Source organism: Rhyacophila brunnea, unplaced genomic scaffold (assembly GCF_057557595.1).
Source record: "Rhyacophila brunnea isolate RB1 unplaced genomic scaffold, BYU_Rbru_1.0 scaffold_14, whole genome shotgun sequence".
NCBI lineage: Eukaryota > Metazoa > Arthropoda > Insecta > Trichoptera > Rhyacophilidae > Rhyacophila > Rhyacophila brunnea.
Genome location: NW_028232796.1, coordinates 18090385 through 18109186, shown reverse-complemented (window position 1 = coordinate 18109186; position 18802 = coordinate 18090385). Strand labels below are relative to the sequence as shown.

At 34.5% G+C, this 18802-nt stretch overlaps 1 protein-coding gene across 2 annotated transcripts in view; it reads left to right on the top strand.

Annotated features, from left to right (window-relative positions):
* LOC147075677 (uncharacterized) overlaps nt 1-18802 on the top strand; it is a 367777-nt gene that overhangs the window by 203545 nt on the left and 145430 nt on the right. The window lies entirely within an intron of this gene.

Here is an 18802-nt window from a genome sequence, read left to right as displayed (position 1 = left end):
TAAATGTACAAAATTTAATTTACTTAATTTAAAAAAAGGCGAAAGTAAATTTTTAAATCGTACAAAATGAATCGATCCCTGTTAATTTGATTTTCAATAAAATAGTGAACGGAACTTCTAAAAAATCAATCATTTACCTCGAATACAACAATAATCTCTTCGGTTTTAAATACGGTTATCTAGATAATTGAGTGACCCATTTTGTTGGAGCATCGCGTGGTCTGCGAAAATATTTGGGTGAGCGAGTGAGTGAAATTATTTTTGGCTGTTGTGAACTGTAGTAGCCACGGTCACGTAGACTCTTGGGCGAATGCTACAGAGGCTGTCAAGTATTATGATACCGTGGTTGCCATTATGTTATTTTTGTTGTATATGAGGAGTATCACAGAATTATTCAGCTCTAAAATTATCATTATCATTGTCTTAGAATTATCTCTCTTCTTCTGTCATATTATTTAATCTCTATCAAGCATGACTAAGTCAAAAGCTAACGTGGTTCAAATAAACAAGATTTAAGTTTATGTTGAGTTGCAAAAAATACAAGATAAAATTAAAGTTTTTTTCATGAAAGTGTCATACCTCCTCTCTGGTACCATATTTCCTTTTTTCTCTGCTTAAATCAAAGGTTTCTTACCCTTTTTATTTCGCAACCACCTTATAAAGTAGCCAAGTAACCTGCGACCTCCATCCAATAAATTAAAAATCATCATAAAATAAAATTCTACATGCGGATTATCAATTATCACATTTTCTCCCACTTTTTATATGTTCACGTGTAAAATTACAAACTTCACAATACCTTTAACGTTATTAATCTCAGTTTATTTTACTGTCAAAATTTCATTTATTTTAGTCTCTTTTAAACTTATTTTCACCCTTTCTTTGTATACTGTTTTTTTACTGACATCATTTTGTTCATAATTATGTATGACTAAGTTCTGTTATTTTCGGTCAACCAAGTAAACGATATAAATTTTCTAAGTGTCACATAAATATACACAACATACTCGTATATATATAAATTAAAACCTCTCCGTCCATATAATCATAGTCAATATTTTTAAGTAAACTATTTAGTTGGAAATCTCCTGCAAAACATTTTCTCGACACCAACCTACGGGTTGGAAATCTAATGGGGGACATGCTCAGCGTGGGTCAAAATGGAGGTTTCATGCTATTTTCAAAGCATGATCCTAGACATTCCTTAAATGTTGTAGATAATCTATTTATATAATTTTGAAGCCTTATTATCTTTTATATTTATTTTAAACAGTTAATGACTGCATAAAGTATTTTTATTACATAAAATAGTATTCTTTTAAACCTCTCGCTCTAATGTTTTAGAATATAGTCATATTTCAGTACATCCATGTGCAGTGGTGTTAAGATTTTTTATATATATTTATTTTTAAACGCATTTATAAAAACCATTAGTAAAATTTATGTCGACATTATTATAGTGAAATATTTACGATAAAAAATTATATTGATAATCTCTGTGATCCCAAATTTTATTATTCAAAAAATGGGCGAGAAGTTTAAAAGAATACTATTTTATGTAATACAAATACTTTATGCAGTCATCAACTGTTTAAAATAAATATAAAGGATAATAAGGCTTCAAAATTATATAAATAGATTATCTACAACATTTAAGGAATGTGTAGGATCATGCCTTGAAAATAGTATAAAACCTCCATTTTGAAGTACGCTGAGCATGTGGGCCGTTAAAAAGACATTGTCATCAAATTTAACGAATATAGTTTACAGCTATTTATAGAATGATAACAAGATATTGACACATATTATTACTCTATTTCAGTCGGATGACTAGAAGAACTATACAAGGCTCATTTTAAAACTTATCAATAAGTATTATTGTGTTTACATATCTGTCGTGTATTAACTGTATTATTGCGTATACCATAACTCGCACACGAAAATAGTTCGGACACATAGCTCGCAAGGATGATCACTCAAGGAATTATCGAGAAGTGATTATCCAAGGTAACCGAAGAATATACAACGATTGAAAGGCCGTACCAAAGTATATTTAAGTGAATTAACCATGGCCTCCACAAGGGGGGGGGGGGGCTGACAGGGCTCTGGCCTGGGGGCCCGGGCTTAGGAGGGGCCCCGCATGATGGATCGACCAGATAAGTGAAATAAACGCACTCTAAAAATTCGCTGTAATAGTAAAAAAAGTCGCCTACGGCGCTTTTACATATAACATTTTAAAATATGAGGTTATTCGATACAATTTTTGATTATTGTGTGTACTCAATAACTCCATAATTCAAGTAGATGTTTTTAAAAATACGAAAATCACTAAATAATTTTACCTCGAACACCATATGGAACACGCTTATATAGTGTCTTTAAAATTAGCGATAGGTAGGGGGGCGCTAAAGATTCTAGCCTGGGGGCCCGTTTTAGGATGTGGGGGCCATGGAATTAACTATTGTTTTTATTCAACGAATAATTCACAAGATTTAAGAATGTAAAATTCTAATTATTTAACATACATAATTTTGAAAACACTTCTGAGAAAATATATAACCGATAGAAAAATCGTTTGGCGGAATTACGTGGAAATGAAGGAACCAAGAAGAATGGAAATAGCTTGAGATAGACTTCATCCAGCTGTAAATGGAAACAGGCTGATTCACTTATTTACCACATGACCTTGAATACAGATAAAAGGTTCTAATACAATAAATTAAAATTAGTTGGGGGATTTTCGCTTATTTTTCTTGGATGTTTGACAGTTCTTCAGTAAATGACAAAAGAAATTGTAAATGGTTTAATAATTTCAAAGAATAATATTATAATAATCGCGATTCCATTGACTTTAGTATTTTATATTTAATACAGCCAATATTCATACCACTGCCAAATAAATTACCTGTAAAACTCGTGGAATCCAAAAATGGCGTGAACGAATGAATTTCTTCTCAAATTCATGACATACCGACACGCGTTCGAGAACTGCTTGTTACCATTTTTTTCGCGTCTGCCCACTGCTATTTTAACAATACTTATAACTACAAGTAGGACTGTTTCATTTTTTATAAATGAGCCATTAAAAATAAGACTTGTACTAGCAAAATATAGACTATTTCTACATATTATACGTTTGATGACATATATATATATGACAAGATTGCTCGCAGAACCAAACTGGTGTGGAGTGCATTTAGGCACTTGAATGTTATATTCAAAAGTAACCTCCTATTGTGTCTTAAACCTAAAGTGTTCAACCATTGTGTGCTACCAACGTTCACGAATGCATGTTTAACATGTACCTACTATTAATATAAGAGAAATCCAAAAATTACGAGTAGCGCAACGTGGCATGAAAATTTCCATGTTGGACATAACGTGTAAAGACTATAAATATACCAATGTATAAGGAAGCAGATAAAAGTTCGTGATCTGATAGAGGTTGCTAATCAGATGAAATGGCAATGGGATGGACATGTCGCTCAGCGAGTGGACAGATTTAATATGCGTCAATGTATTCCATCACTCCACCATTTCACCTCTTAAATGGTAAGCATTCCTGTAAATACCTTATGGCATTGCCAGTAATACTTTATCATATAGATAGGGGTAGCCTAATCGCATCAAACGTACGAAAAAGATTTTTTTATGTAGTCCGTTTATTGTCATCTTTGGCCAATCAATTAAACCAGTTGAAAATACCCGTTAAGATGAAACTGGTGTAGTGTTAAAATTATATATTAATTGTGGAAAGTGTACAAAAATATTATAAAAGTGTTTTTATTTGTAATCTTAAATTATTTCGATTTACTTTTTAAACCCAGCTTCTGCTAAATGGGGTGACTTGTAATTTCATACTCGTAAGTATCATTGTTCTAAGGCATAAAGCCCACCAAAGCGGCGCTCGGCGCTCACTAAGAAGTAGGCCCCCTCCCACCCGCGCATTACCCTTCACCTATGTAATAAGGAGCACAAGAAGCACAAAATAATTATTATTATCAGCGTCTCTCATAACAAAGCAATACAAATATTATTAATTTTCTAGGGGCTTGTAATTAATATTCACGATGACATCATTCTACCAGCGAAATATCGGACACGCAGCAACTAAACAAAGAGTTCACTGTTATTAAATAATGCCTACTCGCCCGTCTATCGACGACGCTTCCAGAGCGTGATTTCGCTTGCCGTGTTCAATGAATGGGCTACGTTGTATTTTCGTTAATTCGTCCCACTGAGAAGCCAAACAACGGTGAATCATGAGGCAGGCGGGCACAATGCGTTGCAAATCCAGTGTGCTCTGGCGTATTTGATTACGTTGTATTTTCGATGATTTACGCGCCACTTGTAAAATTTTGCGCGAGTGCCCCACTCGCTGCGTTAAGTGGATTTTACGCCTAAGCATCACGACATGATTCACAATTTGTATGAAAATTAGCAGACCAAAAGTCTTTTTTTGACATCTTTTCGTTTCTTTAAATGTGTCTTAAAAACTTAGTCAATATATTTACTACCTAATCATGTTCAGAAATTTGGTATAATTAAATCTCAAAATAAATACAGTGCGTGCTTTAAAATTACCGCGCGTCATTGCGTGTTTAAAATAATTTAAATTGCAGCTCATACAATACTGCGGATTCACTCAAATATTTACAAAATTGTTAAAAACCACGCAATTCCCACGGTATTTTTTAGACTTCTTACAATATCATTTACTAATAACAACATTATATTATAATATCATCGTGTAATGGGGAAAATATCTTTGCGACGTATATTATTATACTCGAGTATTATGCACTGGTTTCTAGTTTGCGACGTACGAGTATTAAATTATTTAATATACTATTAATGGTGTAAATTATAAAATATGATGAGATATAATATCTCTCACATCTTAATAACAGAAGTAGCCAAGGCGATGTTATCAAAATTTATCGGTCACGTGCAATGGCTTACTAATGGACGCTGCATGACGTGTAACATAAAAGCACCCTTGTTACCTGGGTTTGCTCATATAATTTTCATTTCCATATTCTCAATAGGTATAGCTCAATACTCTCCCATCTCCCTCTATATATTCTCCCAAGGTGCAGAACCAACCTGCCACTGGTGATACCAATTGGGAGGGCGATAACTATGTTCAACGAAATTGCTTCGGGTGTTGATATATTCCACAAACGTGAGAATGAGTTTAGGTGGACGTTGTTTTATAAATTCTTAAAATAGGGTCTGCTTAACTCATCAGGTGTATTTCCTTGTACCTATCTAATTTATCTACTCATCTACCTCTTTTTTATGTAATACAGTTATATTTATATATCTTTGTTTCTTAATGTCATGTTGTGAACGTCTTAAACTTATAATTTGTAATGTCCACAATATGTTAAAAAAAAAAAAACATTTAAATTAAATACTAATGAATGTGATTGAATATATTATTTACTGTAATATAAGGGAACACGAAAATAAGTGTTGTTTTCTGGATGTGGCTATAATTATTTATTTATACCTACACGAGAAATGTGAGATAAACTTAAACACGTGTTTAATAATATACTATTTTTAACAGTTACGTATGTATTATAATATGCATTATTCTGTCATAATTTTACACAATTTAATACTAATCAGTACCGGTTTCGTCTGCGTTATCAATTGCAAATATTTCATTGAGCGGTTAAACCAGTCCTGATTATTGTTAAATACGTTTTGCCTACATACTGTGTTCTGTCTTTAGAATGGTTAAATTGGTAACTATGACAGAATACTTGTTACATATAAATATATAAGTATATTAAAAAATAAACAGTTGACATCTTATGTTGGCTGCTCTATTTGCGATTGTATGTATTTATTTATATGAATAGTATTGGGTCGTTATATAGAAAGCTTTTTATAACACTTTTACTTTTAGTTGTTTGTAGCCAAATTTCAATTTCAAACAAATTTTACATTGTAAGTTTAAAACTGCAATCTGATATTAAAACCTGATATTAAAAAGTAAGGGCATGATTATTAATTAAAAAAAAATATTCATATCATTTTCGATTTCCTTAACTAAAAAGTTATTGGCAGATCTAACAAACTACAGATCCCATTTAACTAAAAATCTTCACAAGATCATTGTACCGGGGGTTGATTATATTGAGAAGATCATATTGATGAATTTACCTTCCCCATTTCATCATTGAAATCTTGTATAATCAAATTTGAAACAATGCTGCCGCAATGGTTAAATTTATGTAGTTATTTGGTGTATCTCATTATAAAATGTGGAGAATCTTTGGTATAATACATGTTATGGCCTGCTCACATGTGAATTTGTCCGAACATTACTTGCTCTTAACGGTAAGAGCGACCTCTGAAATAGATCCACTTTACGTCGCACTCACTTAGAAACTATCACACTTACTTTATATTATACAACAATAAAACCCTATCGATAGGCCACGACAGGCAGGTTAAGTACAATGTTCAACACTCAATAAATTTGAAACACTTCCCATGTTACTTTGTGTCAGGCCAGTGTAGTGCCAAAAACTAAATTGAAAACTGATAAATAATTAAAATAACATTTACACTAGATTGGGCACTGATATAGTAATGAATACATATTTTGGTGGATATACTCACGGCATCTTATCTGAATAAATCAGCTGTTGAATCTGGAAGATCAGCAGCTCTTTTAGCTTAGTTTAACAAAATCAAAAAAATATATTACTGTCAGTCACTAAATTAAATTGTCTGTCCCCTGGGTTTCGAGACATTTAGACCCTGGGGAAGCCGTTCAGTTGAGTTCCTAATATAGTGTTATATACTCAATTCGGCAAACGAAATCCTTACCAACGGGAATCCGATCTTTCACGTGGTCCAGTGGAAGGTGTCTGTCAGTAATAAGACTCAGGCGAATGTTAATCTTCAGTGATATTTATTCGTCGTGTCTCAAAGTACAGTTACATGGTGTAAAAATAAAAGGGAAAGAACTGCAGTGAAACAACTCAGTGAGTAGAGCTTAGGTAAGTTTAAACAAGTTGAATGGCCCGAGTTTAATGATATTAGAATCATTTACAATAGTATAAATATGAAATAGTAAGTAAATAATATTAGTGATGCTTAGTTCCCGTACAAAGGTTTATATATGTGTACTACACAGTACACACAGCTAGATAGGGTGGATAAATTGAGGTAAATCAATTATATTATAATATTGAGTAGGCACATTGCACATGGTACATAATAAGTAAATTAGGGTGTCGATAAATTACCAAAAGAAAATTTATTGTCATTGGGGAGATATCATACAGAGGGAAGGTTATGTATACATAACAATAGGGAATAAGCGTAGACATCCAGCGAGGTGATGCAGTCGCTATTTTGGGTACTCTTGAGGTATCCAGGGGACTGAGGGACATATTTAATATACCTACTAGAGGAAACCTAAAGTTTTATAAATATTATTTTTATATAAGTATAATAATATATCATTTAATTTTACACCTATTCTCATTGTTATTTTTCTTTTACTCTTTTATTATTATTATTGGGTATTTATACATTAATTCCTCTTGTTATTGTTTGCAAGATATACAATTTCAATAAAATTGATTAAGTGTTTAAAAATACATGTTTTATATAATCCAAAAAATACAATTAATTATTCGAATGTTTACTTCTCTAGTTTCTACGCCATTGTTTTTTTAATATATAACTAATTTAATATCGTACATTCCCCAAATGTAACACTGCGGTAACTCGAAATGTAACAAAGGCGTTTGAAAAATTGTTTTTTTCTTTATTTTTTTTACACATCTACGGCGTATTGAATGAAATAGTGATAACATCTCTCGGACCGCGGAGATATTAATCAATTTATTTTCTATTGAGTCGCTGATAGATTTCGTTCGTTATGTACGGTTCACTTATATTAAAATTTCTATTGTTCTTATAAAACACAGTTACACTTACTTCAGTAGGTAATAAATCATTCAGAATGAATTAAATTATTGTGACTGACTTGTTGTTTTACTTTTTTGCTTGTGAGCTTAATTTATTTCAACGCGCGGGTAATCGTCAAACCCACTGCAAAGCTTCGGAAAATTGTCTGAAAACGATAAATATATATTATTAATTATTATACAACTAAATTACATTATTTCAATATTGTTTTGACATAAAACTACATATTTGTATTCGGAAATGTAGGTAACGTCAACCGGTTGGCAATAATATTCAAAAAAGAGTGTTACATGAGAATCGCTTATATCTTTTACAATTTTACAGAAATATACTCACATAGTGAAACAAAAAAATTACCACTATAGATAATGAATTCCTCAGACCATAGATATACAAATTAAATCGTTCGGACCCTCAATATTGGTGACTGGGCGAACCAAAAATAGATTTTGTCTACGAACATTTTCACGCACGGTTATACATTTGAGTTTCGCGCGCTGCGCAACGCGCCGCCGAACGCGCTAACCTAAGACGAGCCGTGACATAGCTGATGAAAAATAGACCTCTATAACTGCGTTTCAGCGGCCATTTTATGTGTATAACTTCATGAGATCTCAATCGATTGGGACGTTAACGTTGTACTTTTTAAACCTTTTATTTATAATTTTTTAAAAAATACTTACTAATTTTCTTCAGAACTGTCCTTTCTAACAAACAAGTTCATAAAGTGTTTGGCTCTTTCCGTTAGTGAACTATTGTTTTTGGATTCGGTAGACATACAATGGATTTGAGAACGTCCGCACATTCGCGTTGTAAAGATTGGGCTGAAGATAAAATAATAACTTAACTTTTTTACTTACCTAATAACAATGAATACATTATGGTTCCCAATCGCCTTTAAATTAACGTATACTTCTGAGCAATATTATACACTTGGTATAATTCCATTTTACGTATTAACTATTTTGGATATCATAGATAATATCGTGTTGTAAAATTGCTTTGCTAAATTGAAGTATTGACTTACTAAATGACGCAGCATCGGGAAAAGAAAAGGGCCCCTGTTAACAACTCTGCTCATAGATATTTTTGTCCCTGTCCATCGTTGCTCTAAATAGAGATATAGTACTGAGATCGAACCATTCTCTGAGATTCTTGAGCCAAAATGTTTTAACAGAGGCTTTGCTTCCCTTAAATGGCTCAAATGATAAGGTGCTGAAGTTGATATCTCTCGGGATGCCGTACGATGTCGCCAAAATATGTCAAGAATGTTTTTATTTCTCTGATTATTTTATTGGTCTTTTTTAACTTCGACACCACCACGACATTTGTAACATTGTCTTTCCGGCTAATACCGAGCATGTGTCGGTACTTCCACATTTTAAAAGCTTCACTCCATATAATAAAACTAAACACACATAGCCTTTAACCAATCTCTTTCTAAATCCCAGGTTAAGATTGTAGCTACATATATTCATCAGTCGAGTAAAAGCATCCCTGGATTTTTCGTCTCAGTTCAATTCAATGGTTTGGTTTCAGTTATCATCCAGAGTTCCACCTAAATACGCAATGATACATACTTTCCCTAAGGGCACTCACTCTATTAACTTTGCTATAAGTTATATTATTATAGTGTTAAAAAATGAATATTCATTTATCATATTCTGCTGACGTGGCCACATGTATTCGCATAATTTAACTCTAAGTACATTTCAATAGGGGTGATTATTACAAAGTCGCTTTCTTGGTTTTACTCTTCTAACGTGTCTATTACAGAATCGAAATTTTCTCTGTCAAGAAATATCCTAAAATACTTAGGTCACCAATAGAAACAAAATAATACTATAAATAGTAGACGATCGTAGGCTTGTTTGATAACTAGATAGGCAAATCCTTGGTGCAAATGATATCTGTGCATATTCTGTTTAATGATTCGATCAGCTGGTAAACTGACTAGTTCTGCAAAGGTAAACCTAACCTCGGGATTATATTCCCGCGACTTGTAACGGTTATCTCGTGCTAATCATTTCAATTTATCATTTTACGCTGCCTTAAAGCTTTCATAATACGCACTCCATAAAATAGTTAACTTCGTAATAAAATTATGTATACAGATTAAATTTCTACTTTTTTAATGTAAACTCTTTATTGAAAATATTTTGGGTCAAATAAAAATGAAAATAATTATTCTTCACACATCACATTTCATCTGTTTCATATAATCAGATGGCAAATAGCAAGACAAAAATACAGCCGAACTTGGTTATTACGAGGAAGATGGGACCGACTGAATTTGCTCATTATAAGCGTTACTCGTTATATCAGAAAATAGATATTTTTAAATGAGTCAAAAAGTCGAAAATGAAAAATCTGAAAACCATCGTAAAAGTCCCCGAAACAAGCATGGCATTCATAAACTACAAAAGAAGTTGTTTATTGTAATGAACGCTGGTAAGTACCTACGGACTTCACAAACCTTGGATTTTTCAACCATATGCGTGGATACTTTTTTATTATTGTCGGCGAAACACCAATTAGGTAGGTATTTAGACACTTAACTAGTGTCATAAACGTAATCCGATCCTGGCAGCAACCTGTCTGATCGAATTTTGTTGCTTAGAGTCGAAATGTTTTTAAACGATCGACACATTAACAGTATTTTAGCTCGGTATATCCGATAAGTTGCTCGTTATAACAGTGAATAAATGTATGGAGAAAATCATCAAACAAAATGTCAACGAAAGTTTCCTCATTACATACGAGATCTTGCTATGTCCGAGATCATAATAACCGAGTTCGACTGTATATAAAAATGCACTAAAAAAGTTAATTATAAAAACAAGATCACGGTTAAACAAAAAGTTACAGTAAAAAAAATCACATTAATACGACTACACAATACCCACCGATCAATCTTGGAGGCTGGTGTATGGCTGTAACTCCTCAAGATAAGATTTAGGTGCATGTTACAAGACTGCACAATGTACTTTGTGGTCTAAATCAGGGGTAGTCAATCTGGTCCGTATCGCGTTTTAATTTTTTTTTTTATCATGAGTATTTTCTTTATAAATCACCATTACTGTGGAACCGGTGAGCGGTTAGAAAATTTACTACTAACAGATATACAAAAGCGGGCGGTAGGTATAAAATGGTTGACTACCCCTGGTCTAAATCAATGTTTTCCAACCGCCAGTTCGTAGAAACTTTCGGCCGATCCGAAAATAGTTGTCCCACATTTTAACCCAATGCTTACGGGCCCTTTTAATTAATTTTGTAATTAACGTGTTAATTTGCATTTGAAAAGTAATTAGCAAAAACACAATTTTGTGCGGCCCGTAAACATTGGGTTAAAATGCATATCAATAAAATTCCAAGCAAATCGCCATTCATAAAAAGTAATCCTTTTATAGAATACGTCAATTTATTGATGAATAATAATTGATAGAAGAATAAGGGAAACTAATAGAGTAGTCTTTTGATGCCACTTTGATATCCAGATACAAAATACAAACACTAAGTTCCTATTCATGAGAGATGAATTATTAAAATATCACGTTCCAAACGTATTTAATCAATAATTTTTAATTTTAGTAGTAAGCATAGAACTGATAATAAATAGAATTTTGATAGGCTATATTCAATACTATACATTTTGATGCAGGGTTTTTAACGTGTGAGTGTCCTACGAAAATGAAACACGCATTATGCACGTGCAATAGTGTGTGTAATACACAAATATTAAATGAATGTCAATCCATCGAGAGCAGTTGTCAGTATTCGACATATGACATATTCTTGACACGTGTTTAAGTTTATCCCGTATTCTTCCTTACTCGAGATCGATTACCTGCAACTCATTACTCGTTAGGTATTTCACTTCCCATTATTTCTGAGTTTCCTGGTAGTAAGTATACCGACCATTTCCGATCCTAATAGGATCATAATATGGACCTCTACAGACTGGAGGTTTGTATTGACAGATTTTGTTTTTACGAGAAATAGTTGTCAGCCACTTGCTCAACGTATTAGGTCCATACTCATACACAAATTGAAAAACAATATGTGTAATTGCCAGACCCAGGATTCAAACCTGGGACCCACGACGCAATAGACCAACGCTTAAGCCGCCCGGCCATCGTGGGTGTTAGGTAGTAAGTATATTCAATTAAATAAATTTAAATGATCTCATTATTTACCTTGATGTATTGATTTTCCTGTCTGTCTGTCTGTAATGCACGAGCTATCCCTCTCTTTGACGCATGTAAGTTTGCATGCTAAAGATTTCGCGTGTTTGTGTATTGTATTAAAGTTTTATTATTTTTATAAATAACAAAACTGTTTTATGACAATACCAACATAACTCACTTAAAATACACATGTTTTATCGAAATAGATATCTACATACAAATCTATATTGGTATTCAAATTAAATAGTTTTTTATCAATTCATATTTTTAACATTTGTTGCTTTGCTTGTGATATAAGAATAGTAAGTATTAGTTTTAGCTACATAGTATTATACAACGCCTCGACAAAAATGTTCACAGATGGGCACTGCCATAATTTTTAGTTATAATATTATACAAAGACAAATAAGCAGGGTTAAAATTGGTCGCTTCCTTTATAATATTATATTCTTACGCAAGTATGCACATTATACGCACGACACAGTGTTCCCAATTCATGACATACATTACAATATTTTATCGGACAATAACGGTAAATCGCCAGTCAAAATATACACGAGAAGTAGAAAAAATTGGCGATGATTAACTGGACACTGGATTGTGCAATGGCCCTTTGGGTCGGATACGCCCGGCGGAAACCCAGCCCTGATATACATAATACCGAAATTTGTCTCACTGATTTTTTGTTGAACATCACTACTAGTAGACTATGAAAATCTTATTGATTTAATTAGTGACTCTGATTTGAAGATCAGCCTTTAAATGATTTCTGAGCGAGTTTGTCAGAAGAGTACCCCAAATTTTCAAAACAAGCTATTATTGTTTTCATGGCCCCCACAAGGGGGGGTTGACATGGCTTTAACCTGGGGGCACGAGCTCTGGGTGGGGCCGGCGTGGAGGGTTGATCAGATAATTAAGATAAATACACATCACAAATTTGCTTTAATAGTTAAAAAAGGCGCTATTATACTTCATAACTATTAACATTTGTTAATTTTAAATTATATAATTGAACGATGTAATTTTTGATTATTGCGTATTGATACTCGACAACTCCATGATGAAAGTGGATGTATTAAAAATAGTTAATAATACACTGAATAAGTGCCCTTAATATGAGCTGTAAAAAAATTTGAAAAATGTTAATGTGATGTGTCACACTGCCTTTAACATTAGAGATAGGTAGGGGGCCGCCAAAGATTCTAGCCTGAGGGCCCGCTTCAGGATGTGGGGACCATGACTGTTTTACTTCCGTTTTCTACTATATATTTATCCAAAGCGGGATTTTCTATTTATGCTGCAACGAAGTCAAAGTGCAGGAACAGGCTCGACGCTACACCAGATGTTAGAATGCAACTTACCAATATTGTGCCTGATACCAAGAAGATATGCAATTCAAGGACTCAAAATTATCAAAGTCATTATTTTTTTTTTGAAATTTTAGCTAGTAGGAATCAATCTTAAAAATGAGCGAAGTGTTCCGTTAAAATTTACGGGTTTGCGAAGTTTTCCATTGCAGAAAAAGTTTGGGAAACCCTGATCTTGTGAATCAAATACTGATTAACACTTATTCGATACAAAATGTTATGCGACAATATTCTGAATCGTGTTATTACTAGAGATTCAAACCCCAATCAGTTAGGCATCTACACAAGGGGGTTTCAAGTCCGGATCCCCGGTTTTTAGTAAACTAGCCAATTACTCATATTAGGGTATTAATGGACTAATTTTGATATAGAAAAATCTACCGGTGATATTTATATTCCTGATGTAATTCCAAATAAATAAACGGGAATAACTGATATGAGGTATAAATATTACAAAATTTATTACTTGCTTCGCAAAATCTAAACGAATCTATGACCAGATGTCCGCTAACACGGGCTGTCAAATGGTAGTGAAGCAGTGGTGTGCATTATAATTTATTGAAATCATTTAATAACTGCTTACTCGTAAGGAAAAAGAGGCTTATGGGTATAATAATACTTTTTGTTAAAATTAGTGTATGGGTACCATGCTTAGTTTCAGTATCATAAACTCTAAAGCACACAAAGAGGCGCCTATGTTATGTCATACAGTGCACTGAACACTTGATTGTATTTAAAATTATTAAGTATTATATGGATTTGTCTAATTACCAAGAAGCATGCTTGTGAAACATGTTTGATTTAAAATGTCATGAAAATTGTAATATTTGTAGTGCGATGTTTACGCTTATCACCAGGGTGGTTTTGAGCTACATCTTCATTACAGATCTCAAAACTGTCATCTGGTGAACATATTCGATTCAGCGAACAGACTAAGGGCTTGCGCAGACAGAGAGCGGTCGGAGTTCTGCGTTCAACCGACCGTTGACCGCTAACGTTCAGGGACAGCAGACAGGTGGCGCTCAACAATAAGCGTTCCATTTGTATACAAACGTCGTTGTGACACAGGCGCTGCATAATGCGAGACCGCTATATTCCGACTGCGAGTGGAAGTGAGAAAGCACCGCTGTTGCGTACTCACTCCCCCGTGTGGTTTCGCTCTATGTTGTGTGACTGCTCAAATTCCTATGACGGGACTGGACGGGAGGTACGGCGTTCTTTGTAATTCCGGGCATAGAACTCTAGAACTCTAGCGTTCCAATTGACCGGCGCGGTCTGACCGCCGACTGTGTACCCATACAGTATGAAGTCCATACAGTACAAAGAACGCCGAACTCCAAACGCGGAACGCAGACCGCCTGATCGCGCTCTGTCTGCGCAAGCCCTAAGACCGCGATCAAACCCAGACTAAGGCCGGTTTCAGACGGGACACCGGTGTCGCGCTCGTATATGATAAGGAGGCCTTTATATTCGAATAAAAGGGTCTTTGTATTATGTTTATAAACGCCCCGAGCTAATGAGTCAAAGCGTGTATGGTACACTTTTCTGTCGGCCGCTACATTCTCAAGCTGCCGATACACATGTTTTTATGACCGCAGCCAGTTTTATGTTCTAATTTATATCGCGAAATTATGCGTTGACTCATTAGCTCTGGGCATTCATAAACATAATACAATGGCCCCTTTATTCGAATACAAAGGACTCCTTATTATATAGGAGCGCGACACCGGTGCCCCGTCTGAAACGGGGGTAATGCGGGTAAGTCCCTAAGATATGCGCCCAACTTTACTAGGCCAGTTTTGGCATTTTAGATGGCGTCGCCTACAACAGTACCTACCCATATATAACAATATGTCCACCCAGTCCATACATACATAACTATTTAAAATAGGGTTAAGATAATATGCTTAACTAATTCGGGCTAAATTAGAAACTGTGTATGGTATTTATTTAAGTTAATCCAGGTTCTGCATCCTACTCTAAGATGTGAATTACTTCCAGATGTAAATTGTATTGTCTATCCGTGTGTTGACAGATAGACAATGCAATGCACATATGGCGCGGCATGAATGCGGCAGTTTGCAACGCCATGTGTTTAAGCCGTAACCTACATATGCGTTGCTTTAGGGAACTATAATTATAAAGGGCGGCAAATGAACAAATTAATATGAATATTATAACTTTTGAGTGGAGTGGCAGTTTTTCATTTAGCAGGTGATGCCGTTGCTTCGCTAAAAAGTGCCAAAATCTTACTTAAAATATAACGGAACCATAAAACATCATGCCAGTATAGCATATGTTCGTATTCTATGACCCAATGGTAGTTTATCGCACAGATAAACACTTTACAGAATGCCCTCCACACTTGTGAGTGCCACAAAACTCCACGTAGCTAACACACTGCTGTTTGAGAGTAGGTTTCATGGAAATCCTTAAATCTTCAATAGATGATGTGTATATAAAGAGTTTTGTTGCGCTAAAAATAGTTAAAATAGGTAGGTAACCTAACGATTTTGAGACTTAAAATAAAAGGGGATGACATTCTAAGTCAGCTTAGAGGCAGCACTTTGTCTAGGGACGTCACTGATCCACCATACCCTCTAACTTATCTTAAAATTCTGAGCACGCCACTGCGAAAAAGTAACTCGTTATTATGATCGTAACAGTGACACCGTGCGGTGTGTACTCTCTCCTTGATTGACGCGCAATCGCTTATCCGGATAATCGGATATCGCTGATAAAACGCGTCACTATACCTGATCTGTGCATCTGACAGCTCTATCAGATTACTCGGATTTGCGCGAGATCATTATAACATTGTATTTCTCTTCCTACGATATTCAAGATTGCTTCAAAGAAAAAGAAGAACGGTTAATACTTACGTCTTACTATAAAGGTTTTTTTTATTCGATATGGATAATATCAAAATTCGGTTTCATACATCACAGTAAACAGCATTATTTCAATTACTCTGCCCACTTAACTAAAAATTTCTTATGCATTATATAAAGGGCGGATGCGAAGCGGAAATAAGAAGGCGCACACAGATTGCAAATAATGCGATGACACGCCTTACCACTATATGGAAGGATCGGGGAATTTCGATTACCACAAAAATGATGCTTGTGCTAACATTAGTGTTCTCGATATTTCTATGCGGAGTCGAGTCGTGGACAATTGATGCCTTTCAGATGTGGTGTTGGCGACGAATGCTTTGTATTTCTTGAATGGAGCAGAGGACGAACCAGTCAATCATCCAGAGAATGAAGATAAAGAAACGGCTCTCGACAATATGTCTGAGAAGAATTCTGCAGTTTTTTGGACATATTATCAGGCGCGGACCGGACAACCTGGAGAGATTGGTAGTTTTTGGTGGCCTCCAGGGAAGTCGAAGCAGAGGAAGAGCGTCTGCGCGCTGGAGTGACCAAGTGAAAGAGCTGACTGAGAGGCGTACCATCCATTCTGCCCTGAGAGAAGCGGAAGATCGAGAAGGATGGAAAGTCTTGGTCGCTCAAAGGATGGCAAAATTCAAATGTGGTCACGATCCTCAGCCATGAGTGCACGACCAAAAAGAGAAGGAAGAGATATAAACAAATATGACGTCGGACAGGACTCGAATCTATATCCATCGGATTCCGTTAATTGCGACGAATTTAATTAGTAGTTATGCAATTGAAGTGCTGACTGATTTTTTTTTAAATTAGTGACTGACTTTTGCGGTTTCCATCAAGTTAAGTCAATTTATGGTGTAAATGGATTTAAATAATTATTAATTTATATAAAACGTAAACTTCATCCTAGCGATTGCACTCTTATTAAGGCCATGCATTAGTTGAGGCACGGTCTAAAAATATCGTTGCTAGGCGATGTGCAGATTGCGGGTCGCGGGTGAAAATGACGCCTGTCAAACGAAATATTATTTCTCATATAAATCCAACATACGTCCATTTTATGTTCTGTTTATTATTCTATTAGTAACAATAAAAATATATATTTATTGACATGTTTTCTTTTTAAAGTAAATGGGTAAAGTTTTTAGTCATCTTTACACGATTTTAGAATTAATTGGCCCGTCGCCATCACGCAGCAAATTGACGTGTGTCTGACTCCACGTTCTCTCAATGAATGCGAAGCGAGTACAAAATTTCGTCGCGCGTACAGTTGAAAATTATTTGGCGTTTCACTGATGCGTCACCTTAAATATGACGTTACTAGACAGGTTCGTCCACCTTAGTTGAAAATTTTCCTCTGAGGTGAACGAATCCGATTCAGTTGTATTTATTAAAAGTGGAATCAGTCAGAAAAAAATTACGTTTTATTTCAATTAATAATAGGTAGGTTCTTACTTTGATTACCAAACAGCTAATCTTAACGTATTTGCACTTACTAATAATTTAATAAACTATTTAATGAATATTATTTATATAATGTATTTTATATGAATATGTATGTTTAATAAAAAATGTTACCATGTTAAATCTAGTAAATTATTATTCGTCAAATACAAAAAGTTTATTTATCATAATCGGTGAATACTAGCTAAGGCTACACCATTCCACAATGAATAAATAGCGACTGATTAAAATGACATTGATAGCAAAATATCGCCAGTATGGGTGTTTATGTTAAACTGAGGCTTGGGATATGAGTTAAAACGTTGCCCTAAGTAGACGTAGTCAACAAGACTTAGGTTTAATCTTCGACTATTATCGTAAACTTCACATCCGTTGAATGGCCGCTGAGGTCCGAGAGCCAATTTCTTTGTCACTCTCGGCAGCTAGTCTCCGAGTCGTATGCAGAAGTGCCATTAACTTTAACATTGACGTGAACGCGTTGATTCGAGAGATAAATATTGTACTACGCAAGGACATCAGATACACGAAGAGTGCTAAATGACTTCACAATTTTTCAGCGAACTTCAGCGATTTTAAAAAAGATTATGTTGTTGTTTTTTGGAGGATGATAGCATTATCCTGGCATATTATTTTTAACGAGATTATGGGAATGATAAAATTTAATAATATATAACTACTGACATATGATATAATACATATACAAATTGACAGCCTTAACCAATCTAAAAATAAGCTCAAAACTATAATAGGCGTCTTTTTTATTCTTACAACACATCATTAGGTAGAATAAAGTACTACCATCGTAGCAGTAAGACAATCACAGAGACGTAGGCTTTGAGATATGAATTTATTTATGTATTGTAACCTAACCGCTAATCATGAGCCACCTTAATCGAATTAAGCTAATTTATTCGATCAAGAACTTAATCGT